The sequence below is a fragment of the Balaenoptera borealis genome (genome assembly GCF_965194805.1).
Source record: "Balaenoptera borealis genome assembly, chromosome: 5".
Classification (NCBI taxonomy): domain Eukaryota; kingdom Metazoa; phylum Chordata; class Mammalia; order Artiodactyla; family Balaenopteridae; genus Balaenoptera; species Balaenoptera borealis.
Genome location: NC_138862.1, coordinates 146,704,818 through 146,727,478, shown reverse-complemented (window position 1 = coordinate 146,727,478; position 22,661 = coordinate 146,704,818). Strand labels below are relative to the sequence as shown.

At 37.2% G+C, this 22,661-nt stretch overlaps 1 long non-coding RNA gene across 5 annotated transcripts in view; it reads left to right on the top strand.

Annotated features, from left to right (window-relative positions):
• Positions 1-22,661, top strand: part of LOC309629124 — a 128,929-nt gene that overhangs the window by 39,618 nt on the left and 66,650 nt on the right. For all 5 annotated transcript variants that reach the window (XR_014244857.1, XR_014244858.1, XR_014244859.1 and 2 more), the window contains exon 4: positions 14,249-14,433. This is a non-coding gene — a long non-coding RNA (uncharacterized lncRNA). The remainder of the gene's footprint in view (positions 1-14,248; positions 14,434-22,661) is intronic.

Below are 22,661 nucleotides of genomic sequence, written 5' to 3'. Positions count from 1 at the left end.
AATATATGAATCTATTTTGTTTAATAGTTTGATTTTTTTTTAAACATCTTTATTGAAGTATAATTGCCTTACAATGGTGTGTTAGCTTCTGCTTTATAACAAAGTGAATCAGTTATACACATACAATATGTTCCCATATCTCTTCCCTCTTGCATCTCCCTCCCTCCCACCCTCCCCATCCCACCCCTCTAGGTGGTCACAAAGCACCGAGCTGATCTCCCTGTGCTATGTGGCTGCTCCCCACTAGCTATCTATCCCACATTTGGTAGTGTATATATGTCCATGACACTTTCTTACCCTGTCACATCTCACCCCACCCCCTGATTATTCTTGAAATCAAGAAAAGAGTTAAAATGCCTTCCATAGAAAATAAAAAAGGGTATAAACTCAAAGAGGTAATCAGTTAACATAACTTATAAACTTTTATATAATTTTAAGTAAATATTTTAAAAATAATTTTAGAATTGTAGAAAAGCTGCAGGGTCATACAGAGAGGTCTCAAATATATTTTCATCCAGTTTTCTCTGTAGTTACCATTGTATATTACCATGCTGCATTTGTGAAAACTAGGAAATCTACATTGCTACAATAGTGTTAGCTGAATTCCAGACTTCATTTGCATCTCACCAGTTTTGACCCTATGTCATTCTTCTCTTCCAGGACCCAGTCCAGAACATTAGGTATATATAGTCATCATATGTTCCCTGTCTCTTGTGCTCTATGACCCTCTCTCAGTCTTCCCTTATTTTTCATGACCTTGACAAGTTTGAGGAATACTGATGAGGCACTGCTTAGAATACCTCTAAAGTTGAGTTTGTGTTATGTGTTCCTCATGATTAGAAAAAAATGAGTTATTTTGGAGAAAGCTTCCACCTCTCATCATGTCATGTCATTTGGTAATTGACATGATTTATCATTGAGGTGGTCAATCACTTGTTTAACGTATTTGCCAGGTTTCTCCACTGTGAAGTTACTGTGTTTTTCTTTTCCATACTCTATTCTTTGCAGGGAAATCACTAAGTGCATCTCATATGCAAGGAGGGGCTAAGGGGATAAAATAAGCTTCCCCACTTTAAAAGAGGAATAACTCCCTATATTATTCATCATCCTTATGTAAGAAATATATTCCTTGTCTCCATTTATTTCTACAATTATATTTTAATATTGATATGGAATCCTATGTATTTATTGAATATTTTGTATTATCATTCAGTTCCATGCTCTTTATTTTGCTCTTCAAGTTTATGTACACTTGGCCATTGGGAGCTTTTTCAGGTTGGTTCTATTTCCCCATGATGTGCCACCAACCTTTTTCTTTTTAAATATTGTCTTGTTTAATTCAATGAACCAATTCCTTCCTTCCTTCCTTCCTTCCCTTCTTTCCTTCTTTCCTCCTCTCTTTCTCTCTCCCTCTCCCTCTCTCTCTGTCTCTGTCACTCTCTGTCTTGTCTTAGTTGTGGCACGCGGGCTCCTTAGTTGCGGCATGCATGTGGGATCTAGTTCCCCGACCAGGGATCGATCTCGGCCCCCTGCATTGGGAGTGCAGAGTCTTACCCACTGGACTGCCAGGGAAGTCCCACCACCAAACTTTTGATTCAAACATTATTTATAGCCTCTATAAGATCTTCCAGTCTCCGGTGTATTTCCAGTTTCCACAGTCAACTCAGTTATTTCCTGCTTCCTTCACATGACACTCTGACTTTTACTTTTGGGATAAAGTAAAACAAAACAAAAAGGAGTCTCTCAAAACTCTTCAATGATCTCCTTGGAAATAACTAGTAGATTGAAGCTATTTTTGGTAATTAACAACTGGGATAAAATTTTTCACAAATATCCTCCATTCCCCCAAATTGTTCTCTTATTGTACCTACGGGTGAAAAGATATGTGTGCAGTTTTGAGGGGAGGTGAGGTCAGAGAATCACAAACCTACACCTGGTTTATGCCTGTCTCCCTCCAGTGTAGGTACTGGCTGTCTTGACCATCACACTGAGCCCACCATCCCGGCAGCAGAAAGGAGTCAGGTGACAATGTTTTCTTTGTATCTGAAGGGATGACTCTCCGTGGAAGGGAGAGTATCAGGAATCTAGGTAAATGTTCATTTCAGGAAAAGTGATTCTTCAGGGTTTGATACTGGTCCAGTGCCAAAGCCACACAGGAAGATGAAATAATTCTGAACCTTGAGCTGAACTAGTAAAGAGAGTTTGGGATTATAGTTACTGCATCAGCCCATTGTGGCTTCTAATGTAGTTTAGTGTAATTCACAATGACCTTGATTCTTGGTGCTGAATCCAAGTAATGCTGCAACCTGACTTTTAATATACTCTTAAGTGCAGAAACCAATCTGTTGTTCATATTAATGACAGAATCAGAGACTAAATGTTCAGGATTACTGCAGGTTTGAGCCTGTAACACCACATGCTTATGGTAAAGGCTAAGAGAAACGTATATAAGTCATTTAGTCCTGCACAGAACGTTGTATGCAAATGGCAGTTGCTGGAGAGAAATGTGTCCTCTAGCTTAGGGTGTATGGAGGGCTCAGTGGAGACTGAAGCTCTCCTCTGCCGCCATCGTCAGTGGTTGGTTTATTTTGATGAGGTGCTCTTCCCTCTTGAAGAAAAGGAATCAGTCCTTAAGGAATGTGAATGTATAATCATGAGTTTCAGAGAGCAGAAGTCAGGCTCAAATGTACCTTGTGATAGTTGCTCTGTTTTGAACGTATTCTATCAGTGAAAATGTATGATTTTAATTTAACAAAATGCACAAGATTTTACACATGAGAGATTCCATTTTTGCATAGCTATCTTGTATGTTAAAATAACATAAAACGCACATCTATCTTCATTGCTAATGGTTTTACTTCACTCAGATGTTAAGAAATTGATGAGAATAAGATGTAAAATTAGTGATTTTTTTTACCCTGCACATTTTTATTAATATTAGTGATTCATAACAACTACTTTAAGGCACACCATGATACTATTCAACAATTCCTGTGATAGGTGGTATTCCATTTTGTTCAGGCACAGAAGCAAATGACTCTCTTTGTTGCTGTCCTAATATTGAGCCTGTCTTGTGTGTCTTAAATCCAACTTGGTCATGTAGCAGGTTTCTGTAGTATTTCAACGAGAGCATCTATATTAAGTTAAGATCACTAAGTCTTTTGAATAATTGGTATTGGCCTATTAAATAAATCTTTATAACTAAATAGAAACTTGTCACTACTAAAATAAAAAAATAAATTACCACCAACTTAAACTATAATGACAAATAATTAGGAAAACAGATAAATATATATCTAAACTATTGGAAGAACAAGATTTGCAAGTATGTCATAGTAATGAAGTATGCTAGGTTTGATAACAGGAAGAGGATTGGGGATTCGGTTATGCTTTATTTCATAACAGAATCACCATCTTACTGATTGTAGGACTGTTATTATTCCCTGATAAGTTTCATGTTAGGTGCTCATGATCTGGTCCATGTCTCTATGGTTTCATCTTGAGTAGGCACAGACAGCAGATTCAACACATCCATAGCACTAACATCTCCCCTAGATCCTTCCCTGAATCTAGAGCCACCCAAAGCATCCTTGTCTCGGTGGGCACTTTTGTGTCGTTGTAACCCTCTCCTCCATATTTCCCATTTGTTTCGTGCCTTTTAGTAATCCCAGCTGGTGGACGGTGCACTCTGCTGCATTGACTACTGTCTCTTTCTTAACTCTAGTCCCCTGCATTCCCTTGATTCATGACTGCAGAGCGTCCAGGCTTTATTTTCCTTTGATAATAATTAGAGAATTTCCTAATCTTGTGAGATGTATGCAAATTGGTGATATTTGCACAATGGTCGGTTTTTTGCAGATTCATTCCTCTCTAAGTCCTAAGTATAATTTGTAAACAGTCATTTGCAAGAGAGTGGCAAATGAGACAATTTTATGCTCCAAAAGAAGCAATAAATCATAATACAATTGTAATTGCATTATTGTTTGATTATCATATAAATACCTATGTAAATATAATTTTTTTAATGCCTGTAGTGGAGCTTCAGAATCTAGGCAGTGTCAAGCAGAAGTCTCTTACATAATCTGGGATTACAGAGGAGTCTTGAGTGTGCAAATATGTATCTGAAATAATATATTTTCCTGGAAACAAACTCAGCCTGGAATTGTAGGACGAGCTACATGAAATGAAACAGCATATGAGATATATCATATATATATGGTAGTAGGGTCATTTTAACAGTATTAATTCTTCCAAACCATGCACATAGTATTTTTTCATCTTTTTGTGTCACCTTCAACTTCTTTTATCAATGTCTGATAGTTTTCTGAGTACGTGTCTTTTACCTGCTTAGGTATGTTTATTCTTAGGTATCTTACTCTTTTTGATGTGATTGCATATGGTATAGTTTCCTTAATCTGTCTTTCTGATAGTTCATTGTCAGTGTATAGAAATGCAGCAGACCCATATATATGTTTTTATTAGTTATCTATTTTATACATATGAGTGTGTATATGTCAATCCTAATCTCCCAGTTCATCCCACCACCCCCCACTACTGCCGCTTCCCCTCTTGGTGTCCATATATTAATTTTGCATCTTGCAACTTCTCCGAATTCATTGATGTGCTCTAGTTGTTTTCTGATGGCATCTTTAGGATTTTCTATGTACAGTGTTATGTCATCTGCAGAAAGTGACAGTTTTACTTCTTCCTTTCCAATTTGGTTTACTTTTATTTCTTTTTCTTGTCTGATTTGGTGTGCCTAGGACTTCCAAAACTATGTTGAATAAAAGTGGCAACAGTGGGCATTCCTGACTTGTCCCATATCTTAGAGGAAATGCTTTCAGTTTTTCACCATTGTGTATGATGTTAGCTGTTGCCTTCTCCAAATGACCTTTATTATGTTGAGGTATGTCCCCTCTATACCCAGTTTCTGGAGAGCTTTTAATCATGAATGGATGTTGAATTTTGTCAAAAGCTTTTTATGCATCTATTGAGATGATTATATGGTTTTTATTCTTCAAATTTTTTACTGTGGTTTATCACATTAATTGATATGAAGATGTTGAACTATCCTTGACTCCTTGGGATTAATCCCACTTGACCATGGTGTATGATCCTTTTAATATATTGTTGGACTCAGTTTGCTAATATTTTTTGAGAATTTTTGCGTGAATGTTCATCAGTGACATTGCCTAGTAATTTTCTTTTTTTTGTGTGTTATTTTTGTCTGATTTTGGTATGAGGATGGTACTGACCTCATCCTCTGCAATATTTTGGAACAGTTTGAGAAGGTTATGTGTTAACTCTTTTCTAAATGTTTGGTAGAATTCAATTCTGAAGCCATCTGATCCTTGACTTTTGTTTGTTGAGTTCTTTTTTTTTTAAATTATTACTGATTCTATTTCATTACTGGCAATTTCTCTGTTCATATTTTCTATTTCTTCTGGGTTCAGTTTTGGGAGATGGTACAATTCTAGGAATTTGTCCATTTCATCACTTTGTTCATTTTATTGGCATATAGTTGTTCACATTAATTTCTTATGATCCTTTTTATTTCTATGTCGTTTGTAACTTCTCTTTTTTCATTTCTGATGTTATTGATTTGGGCCCTCTCTTTTTTTTCTCTATGAGTCTGGCTAAATGTGTATCTATTTTGTGTATCTTTTCAGAGAACCAGCCCTTAGTTTCACTGATCTTTTCTATTGAATTTTTAGTTGCTATTAAAAAAAATCTGCTCTGATCTTTATAATTCCTATGTTTCTACTAAATTTGAGTTTTGTTTTTTCTTTTTCTAGTTGCTTCAGGTATAATGTTAGGTTGTTTATTTGATATATTTTTTTTGCTTACTGAGATTAAATTTCTATCACTGTTGGCTGTGACCCATAGATTTTGGATCGTTCAGTGTTCATTTTTATTTGTCTCCAGATATTTTTGGAATTCCTCTTTAATTTCTTGTATTCCTTTCTTTTTTTATTCTCTTCTCCTGTGATGTGAGGACTATCTTTAATATTATGTTTGGATTTCTTTCAGTTTTTTTGCACATTTGTTTGTTTTGTGTATGTTTATCTATTGTTGATTTTTGGTTTATAGTTACCATTGACGTTTATGTGTGTGTGTGTGTGTATGATTAAGTTGCTGATCTCTTGATTTCAAATGCATGTTAACAACCGTGCATTTTTACTCTCCTACCAAGTACTGGTTTTGATATCATATTTCATACCTACTTGTTTTGTGTGTTCCCTAACTTCCTATGGTGAACATAGGTGATTTTACTACTTTTTCTTCTATCCTTCCTACTAGCTATGTACATGGTTGATTTACTACCTTTACTGAATATTTGCCTTTACCAGTGAGGTTTTTCCTTTCATCGTTTTCATGTTTCAGTTGTGGTCTTTTCTTTTTCACTTAGAGAAGCCCCTTTAACATTTCTCATAAAGCTGGTTTGGTGATGCTGAACTCTTTCAGTTATGCTTCTCTATAAAATTTTAGATCTCCATCAAATCTAAAGGAAAGCCTTGCTGGGTAGTATATTTTTGGTTATAGGGTTTTCCCTTTCATCACTTTAAATACCCCATGCCACTCACTTCTGGTCTGCAGAGTTTATCCTGAAAAGTCAGGTGATGACCTTATGCTAGTTCATATGTTTGTAACTTGTTGCTTTTCCTTTGCTCCTTTTAATAGTCTCTCTTTATCTTTAATTTTTGCCTTTTTAAAAAAAATTTTATTTATTTATTTATTTATTTATGGCTGTGTTGGGTCCTCGTTTCTGTGCGAGGGCTTTCTCTAGTTGCGGCGAGTGGGGGCCACTCCTCATTGCAGTGCGCGGGCCTCTCACTATTGCGGCCTCTCTTGTTGCGGAGCACAGGCTCCAGACGTGCAGGCTCAGCAATTGTGGCTCACGGGCCCAGTTGCTCTGCGGCACGTGGGATCCTCCCAGACCAGGGCTCGAACCCGTGTCCCCTGCATTGGCAGGCAGACTCTCAACCACTGTGCTACCAGGGAAGCCCCAATTTTTGCCATTTTTATTGCAATGAGTCTTGGTGTGGTCCTTTTTGGGTTGATCCTGTTTGGGGCTTACTATGTTTACTGGACTTGGATGTCTGTTTTCTTTCCCAGGTTAGGGAAGTTTTCAGCTTTGTGTCTCCAATTATGTTCTGTCTCTTTCTCTTTCTCTTCTCCTTCTGGGACCACTGTAATGCCAATGTTAGTACACTTGGTGTTGTTTCAGAGGTCTGTTAAAATGTCCTCATTTCTTTTATTCTATTTTTTTGTCCACCTTCAGTGATTTCCAGTACTCAGTCTTCCAGTTTTCTGATTCATTTCTCTATATCATTTAGTCTGCAATTGTTTCCTTCCAGTGTATTTTTCATTTCAGTTACTGTATTCCTCATCTCTGTAAGGTTGTTCTTTAAGATTCTAACTCTTTTTTAAAAACTTCTAACTTCTCACTCTAGTCATTCATTCTTGTCCTGAGTTCTTTGATCATCTTTACAATCATTACCTTGAAGTCTTCCTTGAGTAGATTGGCTATCTGCACTTCACTTAGATCTTCTTCTGGGTTCTTGTCTTTTTCCTTCATTTGGATCATATTTCTCTGTTATCTCATTTTCTTGCTGTGTTTCTGGTAGGTTAGTTACATTTCCTGACCTTGGAGAAGTGACCTTTTGTAAGAGATGTTGTATGTGTCCCAACAGCTCACTCTCCCCTGGTCATTAGAACTATATGCTCTAGGTATACCCGCTATGTGGGCTGCTGGGTTGTGGTGGGCTGACTACTGTGGGTGTTCCTGTAGGCTTGGCTGCCCCCAGTCTGGTTGTTTGCCAGACTCTGCCTTGTATGGAGCCTGTAAGTACTCCTTGGTGGGACAGAATTATGAGGTAGCTGGCTGCACAACCATGGGTGACACCAAATCTACCGCTGGCTCACTTGTGGGTAGAGTTGAGGTCCAGAAGATACCAGGGCTGGTGCCCAACCACTGGTGTGTAAAGCCAGGTCCTGGGACTATGCTGGCTTACTGGCAGGCAGAGCTGGGTCCTGGGCTCTAGCTGTAGAGTCCAGGGTTCCCAGAGGTGGTGTCGGACCATTGTTCCTGACACATCTGGCTGTGGGATCTGGGGCGTCCCAAATCCTGTGTTGGCATTCTGATGGGCAGGGTCAGGACTCAGCTGAGTCCATGGCTGGTGCTGACCTGCTGGTGTTTAGGCTGGGTCTGCAGGCTGCTGGGCTGTAGTATTCTTAGGGCTGCTGTCCATTAACTGGTAGGTGGGCTGGTTGTGAAGCTCTAGCAGACTCAGTGGTGGCTGGCGCCAGGGCCCCACCAGTCTTAGGGCTGGTTCTGGCCTGCTAGTGTGTGGGCTGGTTTCACAGGCTGCTGGGCTGTGGTATTGAGGCTGGTGTCTGCCTGTTGGTGTGTGAGGCTGGTCCCAAGGCTAGAGCAGGCTCACTTGTGGGAGGGACCAGGGATTCTGGGGCTGGTGCCTGCCCACTGGTGGGAAGAGTTGGGAAGCAGGGTCTCTGGCTGGAGGGTCCTGGGGGTCCTGGATCTAGTTCCTCTGCTCTGGTGTGTGGAGCCTTGTCCTGGTGCTTCTAGTGTTTGGGGTCAGATTCAGGGGCAGCTGTGGGCTTGAGAGGGTCTTGAGGCAGCCTGTCTGCTGGTGGATGAGGCTGTGTCCCTGCTCAGTTAGTTGCTTGGCCTGTGGCGTCCTACTCCTTGTGTCTATAGTCTGGTGGAAATGGGTAGGGCTAGGTCTTGAGGCTAATAAGCTAGAGGGAGGATTCTGAAATTATGCTTGCTGGTACCAGTGTCCACAAGGTAGAAGGAGCTCCCAAATATGGCTGCTGCCAGTGTCTGTGTCCCTGTGGGTGTGCTGTAGTTGCCTCCTGTCTCTCCAGGAGACTCTCCAAGATCAGGAGGTAGGTGTGACCCAGGATCCTTTCAAATGACTGCTTCTGCCCTGTGTCTCAGAGCATGTGGGGTTTTCTGTACACCTCAGGAGTGGAGTCTCTATTTCACACTGTCCTCTGGTTCTCTGGAAAATAAACCCTACTGGTTTTCAAAGCCCAACGTTCTAGAGACACTTCTTCCCAGCCCAGGAACCCTGGGCTGGGGAGCCCAATGTGGGGTTCATACCCCTCGCTCTCTGGGAGAAGCTCTGAAATTGTAATTATTCTCCCATGTGTGGGTCACCCACTGCGGGTACGGTCTTGACTATACCGAGATTCCGCCCCCCCCCTACCTGTCTTGTTGTGGTGCCTTCTTCATGTCCTTAGCTGTAGAAGATCTTTTATGGTAGGTTCTGGTCTTCTCCATCAGTTGCTGTTCTGTAAATAGTTGTGATTTTGATGCCCTGGGGAGAGGAGTTGAGCTCTGGGTTTTTCCACACCATCATCTTAGACAATCTCTTTACTTCATTCTTAAATCATATTACTTAATTTTTCTTAATATCCTGTTTGAATTGTAACAGTTTGAAATTCCTTATCACTCATGTTTACTTCTCCTGATTTAAAAAATTTTATAGTGCATACATTCATCTTGAAATAAAAGTTACCTGTGAATCTACCTAACTCAAAAATCAAGGACTTGACAAAAGCCTTTTCTACTTGTGTTACCTTTAAACTCTGAACCCCACTGCCAGCCTGGGGATTAACATCTTGCACACATGCTCACCCTCTGTTTTTGGACTGTTAACCATCATTGCATCTGTGTGTGTATTAACAAAGTATTGACATTATAAATTACCTATATTCCTCTTTATAGTCTTTCCAGGGTTTTTTTTTTGTTTTGGGGAACAGTCCTACAGTGAAGGTACATTTACTGGTCTGCCGAAGTTCATATGCAAGCCTGTCAAGCACATTACCAGAATTGGAATTGCTGGTATATACACTTTGATAAATTTTAGAGACAATGGTAGAACAGAAGTAAATTGTATTTCAAATCCCACAATATTCTCACACCAGGAAAACCCTTCCCTTTTACATATATTTGTGTGTGGTTTATCTTTATGCCCACACTATATTTCCCAGAGATGGGTAAGTGTTACGTTTCCTTCTAAAACATTTATTCTCTTGTTCAGGGTCAGGCTTTTAGTGGTTTTAGCATGATCATATTTCCATGAGCTTGCAAATACGAGATCTTCTCTCACATTCCCTTTTACTTCCTGCTCTCCTATATTGCCCTTCTAAATCCAGTCCTGGTATTTCTTTATGTTCTTCATCAACCTGGATAGATTATACCATTTTCTCCATTATTTACGACCAGTAGAATAGAATAGAGCAACCGGAAGTAAACCCTGATAGATGGCCAAATGATTTTTGACAATTTGCCAAGACCATTCAAAGTAGAAAGGACAGTCTTCAACAAATGGTGCTGAGAAGTCTTGATGTCAACGTGCAAAAGAAGGAAGATGGACGCTTACCTATCATCATATATAAGATTAATAAAAATGTATCAGGAAACTCAGTATAAGACCTAAAACAATAAAAGTCTTAGAAGAAGACATAGGACAAGAGATCATGACATTGGATTTGGCAGTGTTTTCTTCAATATGAAACAAAGGAACAACAAAGGCACAACTAACAAGAAAATAAATAACTTGCAATACCCAATTTTCTTAAAAAAATGTGTATCAAAGAAATCATAAACATAGTATAATGGCAACCCACAAGATGGGAGAAAATATTTTAAAGCCATATATCTGAGAAGGACTTTCTACTCAGAATATACAGAGAACTGCTACAACTCAACAAAAAGCAAACACCCTGATTCAAAAATTGACAAAAGACTTGAATAGATATTTCTCCAAAACAAAGATGAACAAATAATGGTAAGCACTTGAAAAGATGCTCCATTCACTAAATACATATTTATATATTTGTATGCACACACACACACATACATACACAAGCAGAAAACAAGTATGTGAAGGAATTGGACCCATTGTGCTATGTCATTGGGAATGTAGAACGATACAGCTGCTTTGCAAAACAGTAGGGCGACTTTTCAGATATTGAAAAACAGAATTACTACATGATCCAGTAATTTTACTTCGGGGTATACTCAAAATAATTGAAAGCAGTGTCTTGAAGAAATATTTGTACTTCAATGTTTATAGCAGTAATATTCACAGTAGCTAAAGTATGAAGACAACCCAAGTGTTCATCCACTAGTTCCTGGATAAACAGGTATACACATATAATAGAATATTATTCAGTCTTTAGAAGGAAAAGATCTAGGAATATGCTAAAACATGGATGAATCTTGAGGAAATTTAGCTGCATAAAATGTGTTTCCTCTTTTTGTCTTATCGCAGCATAATTTACCCAAGGTACATCAATGTTGAAAAATTATTAGAGAAATGCAAATCTAAACTGCAGTGATTGGGTTTCCCCAGTGGCGCAGTGGTTAAGAATCCACCTGCCAATGCACGGGACAGGGGTTCAATCCCTGGTCTGGGAAGACCCCACATGTTGTGGAGCAACTAAGCCCATGTGCCACAACTACTGAGCCTGCGCTCTCGAGCCCATGAGCCACAACTACTGAGCCCACATGCCACAACTACTGAAGCCTGCACGCTTAGAGCCCGTGCTCCCACTCACCGCAACTAGAGAAAGCCTGTGTGCAGCAACAAAGACCCAACGCAGCCAAAAATAAATAAATAAATAAATACATAAATACATAAATAAATAAACAAACTGCAATGAGGTTTTACCTCACATCAGTCAGAATTGCCATCATCAAAAAGTCTACAAAGAAATGTTAGTGAAGGGGTGGAAGGAAACGAAACCCTGCTATGCTGTTGGTGGGAAAGTAAATTGGTACAATCACTATGAAGAACAGCATGGAGGTTCCTTTAAAAACGAAAAATAGAACTACCATATGATCCAACAATCCAACTCCTGGGCATATATCCAGAGAAAACTCGAAAAGATGTATGCACCACAATGTTCACAGAAGCACTATTTACAATAGGCGAGACATGGATGCAACCTAAATGTCCATCAACAAATGAATGGATACAGAAGATGTGGTACATATGTACATATATACAATGGAATATTACTTAGCCATTAAAACCAATGAAATAATGCTATTTGAAGCAACATGGATGGACCTGGAGATTATCATACTAAGTGAAGTAAGTCAGACAGAGAAAGACAAATATCATATGATATCACTTATATGTGGAATCTAAAAAAAATGATACAAATGAACTTATTTACGAAACAGACTCACAGACTTCGAAAACAAATTTATGGTTACCAAAAGGGCAAGGTTGGGGGGGGGGATAAATTGAGAGTTTGGGATTGACATATCCACATATTTAAAATAGATAACCAACAAGGACCTACTGTATAGCACAGGGAACTCTACTCAATATTCTGTAATAATGTAAATGGGAAAAGAATTTGACAAAGTACATATATATTTATATCTGAACCACTTGGCTGTACTGTACACCTGAAACTAATACAACATTGTCAATTAACTATACTCCAATATAAAATAAAAATTAAAAAAATGTGAGAGAGAGAGATATATATATACACACACACACACACACATGCACACAGTGCAATACTACTCAGCCACGAAAAATTGAAATTTTACCATTTGCAGACTTGCAGGGCATTATGCTAAGCGAAGTAACTCAGACAGAGAAAGTCAAATACTGTATGATATCACTTATATGTAGAATCTAAAAAATACAACAAACTAGTACATATAACAATACTCATAGATATACAGAACAAACTAGTGTTTACCAGTGGGGAAGGGAGAGGGGCAATACAGGAATTGGGGAGTAGGGAGTACAAACTATTGGGTGTAAGATAGGCTTAAAGATGTATTGTAAAACATGGGGAAAATAAGCATATTTTATAATAAATGTAAATGAAGTTAACCTTTAAAGTTGTATAAAAATTAAAAAGAAATTTTTAAATAAAATTTTTAAAAGATTCAGAATTCTCAAAGAATATTTGAAAAAGTAGATATGCTTTTCTCTAATTTTTACCTTAATCAATGCACTTTAAAAAATGTGAGGAAGTATAAATACGTACGGGGGGATGGGGAGGACAAACGGTGGCACCACAATTTACAAGACACACACATAGACAAACACACGATGATGAAAAAAATTCTGATCTGCTAATTCAGTTATAATGTGGTTTATTACTTAGCATAGATCATGACTTCCTTTGTTAATCATCAAATATGCATTCATGACATCATTTTCAAAGACTTCTGTCCATTCCCAACCCAAAATGTTAATCCACCCTTCATTGCTGCCTTTGGTTTATTTTCAAACAGATCTGTGATGTAAACAACTTCATGCTGTGGATCTTTTGGGGTGTGGAGTCTCAGCTCACCTGAGAACAGGTGGTCATGCTCTGCCCCCGGGGAGTCCTGTGGGTCAAGTGGGCCCTGAGAGGAGAGGGGGCTAGAGGACCTGAGGACTAAGGGTGCCTTTGGGTAGATTTCTAAGTGTGACCCCTCACACATCCCTAAACCCACCACGTGATTTCCACCAACCCAGCAGCATCTACCCTAGGCAACAGCAAGGCCACACCTATTCCAAGAGAAGCTCAGCCGCTAGGAATCAGGCCCAGGGAACCTGCACTTCTGGGAGTTCTTACCTAAAGCCTTCACACTACTCAGTGGTCTCAGGTGTGCTATGCCTGATAGCTCTAGCTCAGTGCTGCTGAATATGGGTCTGAGGGAGTAACACCTGCTCCAACAAAAAACTTGTTAAAGATGCCATTTCATCTGCCACAGGAGGATCATAACTTAGAGTGGGGCCCTGATTCCCCCCGAATTTGTACGCTCTTTGAAGCTGCAGAAGAAATGTTTGCTACCTGGTTCCCATGCAGTTTCCCATTAGTACTTCATGATGAGTATTTAGAAATACCATCACCTGTGCCCTCCCCACAGCGTCTGTCTAGTGATCTGGGTGGGAGCGTCCGTGTTGTTTTAACTCCAGGTGATTCTAAGTTTAGGCCAGGTTGAACCCCGAGGGCTGCTGGGTACATTGGTGAGAGTTGCTTCCAGTCTTTGGTCCTTTTTCCTTTGGGGAGGCATCGGTGTCTGCTCTACACGGGATTGGAAGGGGCAAGGCAGTGTAGCCCGCTTACTCTGTGCCGTAGCAGGGTTTCTGAGCATCCGTGTGAGAGGAGAACATGTGTCGGCAGGAAAAAAATAACAAGTTTGTTCTCCATGCAGGAGCTCATTGTTCCTGAATCTCTTCTTTGAAAGGTTGCCCTGTCAGCGTTTCAAGGTCAACACCTTTTGCCTGTTGGTGTTGCGGGAAGAGGTGAAGGAGCTGTGCTGACGGTGTTGAAGGCATATTTTCAAGATGCTGATGTGGTGCCTCAACACGATATTGATGAGAAAAGGACCCAGAGCAGGAGGAAGGAGAGTCGGAAATAGCAGCGTCTCAGGTAAATGTCCTGTCCTGGGTCAGAGGCCGTCTGTCTGTTTTTCCTCCTGAAATGTCATGGATTGAGAACCTACAAATCTTTAATTCTCTACTTCTTATGTGCATGCTTAGCAAGGTTGCTTTTAACTACTTATTTTTTTCCTTCTTGTGATAGTCAAAGTCAGCTCTTTAGAATACTTCTCCCTTGTGTTCCAGTCTTTTCCCCATTGTCTGCATCCAGGCTCCCTACAGAGCATGGAGAATTCTTACCATGAATTAATGACATTCAGTTATTGAAATGATTCCCTTTGTGAAAGATCAACATGGGAAGGCATTAATATGCAAAATTCCCTATGGGATAATTTCGGATGTTGAACTATTAGTGAAGAAGGGGAAAGTGAAATGATTAATGTACATCTGAATGCAACAACTTGGGATTAAGAGAATGCACTTTTAAATGGGATGACATTAGTGGTCCAGATCACTCAGAGTTCTGGGAAAAAAAAGTAATTAGGAGAGACTTGCTCTCTGTATTGATAAGAAAGAATATTTAAATACACAGTTGAGTCAGGGAGCATGGGAGGTGTGTGTGGACTGAAATTTGCATAAAACTGACATTTTTTTCATGATAGTTTTAGATTATGATTTTCTTATGTATTTTCACTGAGAATACCACAGCAGTGATAATGTCTTGTGAGCTTCAGTCACCTGATAGTCATTTGTCCCAATACACCTGATGTTCACTGGTTCAGGTGCTTTCTGCAAGATTCCTCTATGATGTTCATATATTTCTTTTATCTTTAGTAAGGGTTTGGTGTGATTCACAGAGAAATGTGCATAAACCACAACAGTAAATCTGGAAACTCCCATTTCTTCTTAGTTTTCCTTTGCTTGCAGTTTCCTTTGGAAAATGAACATTTTCACCTTTGTTTATTAAAGACATTGGCTTTTCAAGTGGAGGTTGTAATTGGTCAAGCCTTGTTCTTGTAAGTTTCCATTATACTCCATCCTCATGCAATAGACATACTCTTCTTTATTACTTCTTTGTATTTTCAAAAAAGTTTACAAGAATCATATTGTTAATATATGCTCAGTTGTGTTAAATTTCTGAAATGTAGATGAACTCAAATGATAATTATTTTCTTTATTTTCTAAATCAAGGATTCAAAACCAATAGCTCTAACTTATTTTATATCATGGTGTGTATATCTCTCCTAGTGTATTTATAAAATACAAAATGTATTACCCACAAATAGATTTATAAGATTCACCTAATTAAAAATAAATTGTATTAATTCTTCTTTAAAAGTTTGGTAGAATTCACCAATGAAGCAATCTAGTCCTGGTATTTTTTGCCGGAGAGGTTTTTGAGAACTGATTCAATCTCCTTAATAGTAATTTGGTCTGTTCAGATTGTTTTATTTCTTCATGGTTCTGTCTTTTTTTTTTTATTTTAAAATTTTTTCTGTAACCCATTGGTTCTTTAAGATCATGTTGTTTAATTTCCACATGTTTGTAAATTTTCCAGATTCTTCCTGTTGTTCATTTCTCATTTCTTAACATTGTGGTTGAAAAAAGTACTTAGTATGATATCAGTCATCTTAAATTTGCTAAGACTTGTTTAGTGACCCATCACATGATCTGTCCTGGAGAATGTTCAATGTGCACTTGAGAAGGATATGTGTTCTGCCCCTGTTTGATGGACCGTTCTGTTTTTGTCTGTTAAGTCCATTTGGTCTAATATATAATTCAAGTTCAGTGCTTCCTCATTGATTTTCTTTCTGGATTCATTGTTGAACGTTGGGCATGAGAGATCCCTACCCTTTTTTGTATTGTCTGTTTCTAACTTCAAATCTGTTAGTATTTGCTTAACATATTCAAGTCCTCCGCTGTTAAGGTGTATTTCTTTATGATTGTCTTCTTGATGAATTGACAGTGTTATTAGATAATGACCTTATTTTGGTTGTTGTTGTTGCAGCTTTTGGCTTTTTTTTTTTTTTTTGTCTTGTACAGCTGTAGCTACCACTGCTTTATTTTGGTTTCCACTTGTACGGAATATCTTGTTCCAGAGCTTCACTTTGAGCCTATTTGTGTTTTTAACACTGAAGTGAGTCTCTGATTGGCTGCTTATAGTTTGATCATGGATTTTTATCTGTCTAGCCACTCTGTGACTTTTGACTGAGGAATTTAATATATTAATGTTTACAGTAATTATTGATAAGTAAGGACTAACCAGTGCCACCTTATTGTTTTCTGGATGTTTTGCTGTTTTCTTGTTTATTTCTTCCTCTTTTGCTGCCTTTCTTTGTCAATTAGAGATATTATGATTTCTTTGTCTTTTTATTTTTTGAATCTACTATATGTTTTTGCTTTGTGGTTCCATGAGGTTCACGGAAAACATCTTGTAGATACAACAGTCTATTTTATGTTGATAACAAGTTAACTCCATCACACAAACACGAAACTACGCTTTTACTTCCTTCCATGAATTTTTGGATATGGTGTACAATTTACCTCTTTGTGTATTGTTTATACATTAAAATGATTATTGCTGCAGTTATTTTAATAATCACATACTTTAACCTTTATACTAAAGTTAACTGGTTAACACACCACCATATCACGCTATTTAAGTATTCCTGCCTTAATTATATACTTATGTTTACAAATCTATTGTGTATTCTTATGTTTTCATTGTACTACTTATTTTATTTTATTTTAGCTTGAGGAACTCTTAGAATTTCTTTTAAGGCAGATCTAGTGATGATGCACTCCCTCAGCTTTTTTTCTTTTTTCTTTTTTTTTGGAAAGAGTTTTTAATCTCTCCATTTTAGAGGGACAATTATGATGGAGAAGGTATTCTTGGTTGGCATTTCTTATTGAACAATTTGAATCTATCATCCCACTGTCTCCTGGCCTGTGAGATTTCTGCTGAGAAATCAACAGATAACCTTATGAGAGTTCTCTTCTAAATTATAAGTTTCTCTCCTCTTGCTGCTTTTAAAATTCTTTGTTTTTGACAGTTGACAGTTTTACCCTACTGTGTTTTGGAGAAGATATTTTTTTGAGTTGAGTGTGTCTGGTGCCCTATGAACTGATGAACTTGGATATCCAAATCTCTCCCCGGATTTGGAAACTTCTCAGCTACTGTTTCTTTAAATAAGCCTTCTGTCTCTATCTTTTCCTTCTAAAACTCCATAATTCACAGAATGTTTCTTTTGATTTTATCCTATAGATCACATAGTCATTCTTCCCTCTTTTTCTCTTTTTTCTCCTCTGAGTGGATATTTTCAGCTTACTGTCTTCTAACTCACAGAAAATTTCTTCTGCTTGACCTGTTTTGATATTGATGATACTTCTGGCATTCCTTTTTTTCTTATATTTATCATATAATATTATTTGAATTTAAGGTGTACAACATGGTGATTTGATACATTTACATATTATACTATGATTGTCATTGTAGCAGTAGTTATCTTTATTATTTCTTTATTGTGTTTAGAAAAATTAAGTTCTAGTCTTTTAGCAAGTTTGATGATTATAAGAAAATACCATTGTCTATATTCTCTGTACTGTGCATCAGATCTTTAAGAATTACTTACTATTAGTTAAAAGTTTGTATCCTTAAACAACATCTCTCCTATTCTCCACACCCCAGCCCCTGGTAACCAACATTCTACTCCTTGTTTTTATGAGTTTGGCTTTTTTAAAAATTTTATGTATAGGTGATATTACATAGTATTTTTCTTTCTCTTTTTGACTTATCTCAACATAATTTACCCAAGTTAGCCAATGTTGAAAATGGTAGAATTTCCTTTTTTCTAATGACTGATAATATACATTGTGTGTATGTAAATATAGATAAATATATAAATATAGACATCACATCTGTCTTATCCATTCATCAGTTGATAGGAACTTAGGCTGATTCCACATCTTGGCTATTGTGGATAATGCTGCAATAAACATGGGGCGTGCATATATCTTTTCAAGTTAATGCTTTTATTTTCTTTGGATAAATACCCAGAAGTGGAATTGCTGGATCATATAGTATATGTATTTTTAAAGTTTTGAGAAAACTTCATATTGTTTTCCATAGTTGCTGCACAAAGTATATCCCCATTAACAGTTCACAAGTGTTCCCTTTTGCCCAAATCCTCACCAACGCTCATTATCTCTTGTCATTTTGGTGATAGCCATTCTAACAGATGTGAGGTAATACCTTATTGTGGTTTTGATTTCCATTGTTCTTATGATTTGTCATGATGACCACATTTTCATATATCTGTCGCTCATCTATATGTCTTTTTGAAAAAAAAATTTTTCCTTTGCCCATTCATATGTTGGATTGTTTGGTTTCATGTGTGTTTTATGAGGTTTTTAAAATGTATTTTAATTATGTGTCCCTTATCCAATATAGGGTTTACAGTTTTTTCCCATTTAGTAGGTTGACTTTTCATTTTGTTGATTTTTTTATTTGTTGTACGGAAGATTTTAAGTTTGATTTATTCTCAGTTGTTGACTTTTGCTTTTGTTTTTTTTGTGTGTGTGTGTGTGTGCTTTTGGTGTCTTATTTTTAAAAAATCATCATCAAAACAAATGTAAGGGAGTTCCTTACTTTCTTTAAGGACTTTTATAGTATCAGGTCTTAGGTTCAAGTCTTTGATCCATCTTGAGTTAATTCTTTGAATGGTTAAGATAGGGGTACAAATTTATTTTTTCCTTGTGTTTATCCAGGTTTTCCAACACTAGTTTTTGAGGACATTATTATTTCCCCATGGTTGTTCTTGGCTACCTTGTCAAAAATTAGTTAACCTTATATGTGGGAGTTTAACTCTGGGCTCTTTATTCTGTCTCTTTGGTCTGGGTGTCTATTTTGATGCCAGTGCCATACTGTTTTAAATAGTATAAATTGTAGTAGAGTTTGAAATTAGGAACTGTGATGACTCTGGTTTTCTTCTTTCTCAGAATTGTTTTGGCTATTCAGTTCTTTTTTGGTTCAGTAGAAAGTTAGAATTGATTTTTCAATTTCTGTGGAGAATGTCATTGGATTTTTGAGAGTAGTTTCTTTGAATCTACAGATGGTGTTGAACTAAGGACTTTTTAATCTTAGAAATTCCTCCAATCTATGAGCATAGGGTATCTTCCCATTTGTTAGAGTCTTCAATTTATTTTATGAATGTCTTGTAGTGTTCAATGCAGAGACGTTTCACAGCTTTGTTAAATTTATTCCTAAGTGTTTTATTATTTTTGATGCTATTTTAAATTAGATAGTTTTCTTTATTTTTTCAGAGAGATGTTTTACTATTTGTGTATAGAAATACAACTGATTATGTATGTTGATTTTATACAGTGCAATTTTGCCTACTTTGTTGATTAGTTACAACTTTTTTGTTGATTCCTTAGGATTTTTTATGTAGAAAATCATGTCATCTTCAAATAATGACAATTTTAGTTTTTCCTTTCTTAATTAGATGCCTTTCTTTGTCTTGCCTAATTGCTCCAGCTAATATCAATATTTGCAGTACTATACTGAATAAGAGTGATTAAGTGGGCATCATTGTCTTGTTCTTGATCTTAGAGGAATAGCTTTTACCTTTTTACCACTGAGTGTGATGTTAGCTGTGGGCTTGTTACATATGGCCTTAATTATGTTGAGGTATGTTCCCCCTATCCTCAATGTGTTCAGTTTTTAATCATAGAAAGATGCATTTTGTCCAATGCTTTTTCTGCATCTAATGAAATGATAGTGTGATTTTTATTTTTACTCTATTACTGTGATGTATCTCTCATATTTATTCGTGTATGTTGAACCATTCTTACATCCCAGCAATAAATCCCACTTGGTCACAGGGTATAGTCCTTTTAATGTATTGTTGAAATTGATTTGCTAATATTCAGAATTTTGGCATCTATATTAATCAGTTTTATTGGCCTGTAGTTTTCTTTTCTTACAGAGTCTTCACCTGGCTTTGGTGTCATGAAAATTCTGGCCTGATAGAACAAGTTTGGAAGTATTCCTTTCTCTTCAGTTTTTTTTTGGAAGAGTTTGACAATTACTGGTGTTAATTCTTCATAGTCTTGGTAGAATTAACCAGTAAAGTCATCTGGTCCTTGAGTTTTCTGTGTTGGGAGTGTTTTGATTACTGAATCAATCCCTTGTTATTGGTTTGTTTACATTTTCTGTTTCTTCCTGATTCAATTTTGGTAGGTAGTGTGTTTCTAGGAATTACCAGTTTCTTGTAGCATATCTAATTTGTTGGCATATAATTGTTCATAGTAGTCTCTTATGATCCTATGTATTTCTGTAGTACCAGTGGTCATGTCTCCTCTTGCATTTCTAATTTTGAGTCTTCTCTCTTTTTTCCTAGTCTAGCTAAAAGTTTGTGAGTTTTATGTTTTTGAAAATCCAGCTTTTAGTTTGCTGATCCTTTCTATTGATTTTCTTGTATCTATTTTGTTTATTTCCACTCTAGTCTTTATTATATTCTTCCCACTGCTGACTTTGGGATCAATTTCTTTTTTTTCTAGTTCCTTGAGTTATAGGGTTAGATTATTTAGGCACTTACTAATTTCTTGCCTTTTGTACTGATTGCTATACACTTTCCTTTCTGGACTGCTTTTGCAGCATCTCATAAGATTTCGTAAGTTGTGTTTCCATTATCATTTGTTTTGAGGTTTAAAAAAATTTTTCCTTTTGATTTCTTTTTGACTCATTGACTTTTTTGGACGTGTAATGTGTAGTTTTCCCATCTTTGTAGATTTTCCAGATATCCTCTTGTTGATTTCTAGGTTTATATCATTGTGTTCAGATAGTTGGTATGGTTTTGATCTTAAATTTGCTAAGACGTCATTGCATTTTACCACATGATCTATCCTCGAGTATGTTCCACGTGCACTTGAGAACAAGTTGCTGGATGGAATATTCTATATATGCCTGTTAAGTCCATTGTGTGTAACATATAGACCAGTGTTTTTTTATTGATTTACTATATGGATGATCTATCCATTGCTGAGAAAGGAGTATTGAAGTTTCCTATTATTATTGTATTGCCTATTTCTCCCTTCAGGTCTGTCAGCATTTGCTTAATATATTTAGGTACTCTGATATTGCGTGTGTATATATTTACAATTGTTATATCTTCTTGATATATTGACCTTTGTATCATTATATTATGACTTTCTATGTGTCTTGATATTGTTCTTGGCTTAAAGTCTGTTTTTTTAAAATTTTTATTTATTTATTTTATTTATTTTTGGCTGCATTGGGTCTTCGTTGCTGCACTTGGGCCCCTCCAGTTGCTGTGAGTGGGGCGTTGCAGAGCACAGGCTCTAGGTGGCAGGCCTCAGCAGTTGTGGCACGTGGGCTCAGCAACTGTGGTTTGTGGGCTCTAGAGTGCAAGCCCAGCAGCTGTGGAACACAGGCCCAGCGGCTCTGCAACCTGTGGGATCTTCCCAGACCAAGGCTCAAACTGCGTCCCCTGCATTGGCAGGCAGACTCTCAACCACTGCACCCCCAGCGAAACCCTCAAGTCTGTTTTGTCTGATATAAGTATGGCTACCCCCACGTTATTTGGCTTCCACTTGCATGGAATATAATATTCTCTCTCTTTATTTTGAGTATATGTGTGTCTTAAAGCTGAAATGAGTATCTTATATTCAGAGTATAATTGTGCCTTATATATATTTTATACATCCAGCTACTCTGTGGCTTTAATTTGTGAATTAAATCCATTTACCTTTAGAGTGAATTTTGATATGTAAGGACTTATTATTGCCATCTTATTAATTGCTTTCTGATTCTTTTATATCTCCACTGTTTCTTTTTTCCCCTCTGGTTCTGTCTACGTTTGTAGTTGGTGGTTTACCATGTTGGTATGCTCTGTTTCCTTTTTTAGTGTTTGTGATTCTACTAAAAATGTTTGCTTTGGGGTTAACATGAGGCATACATAAAATATCTCATAGTTAAAACAGTCCGTTTTATGCTGATAGAAACTTATCTTTGTAGGCCTACAAATGTTCCATTTTTAATTCTCCCTTTATATTTTTAATGTCACAATATACTTCATTTTATTCAGCATTAAAAAAAATTGTTTATTTTATTTATTTATTTTTGGCTGTGTTGGGTTTTCGTTGCTGTGCACAGGCTTTCTCTAGTTGCAGCAAGCGGGGGCTACTCTTCTTTGCGGTGCGTGTGCTTCTCATTGTGGTGGTTTCTCTTGTTGTGGAGCATGGGCTCTAGGTGCGTGG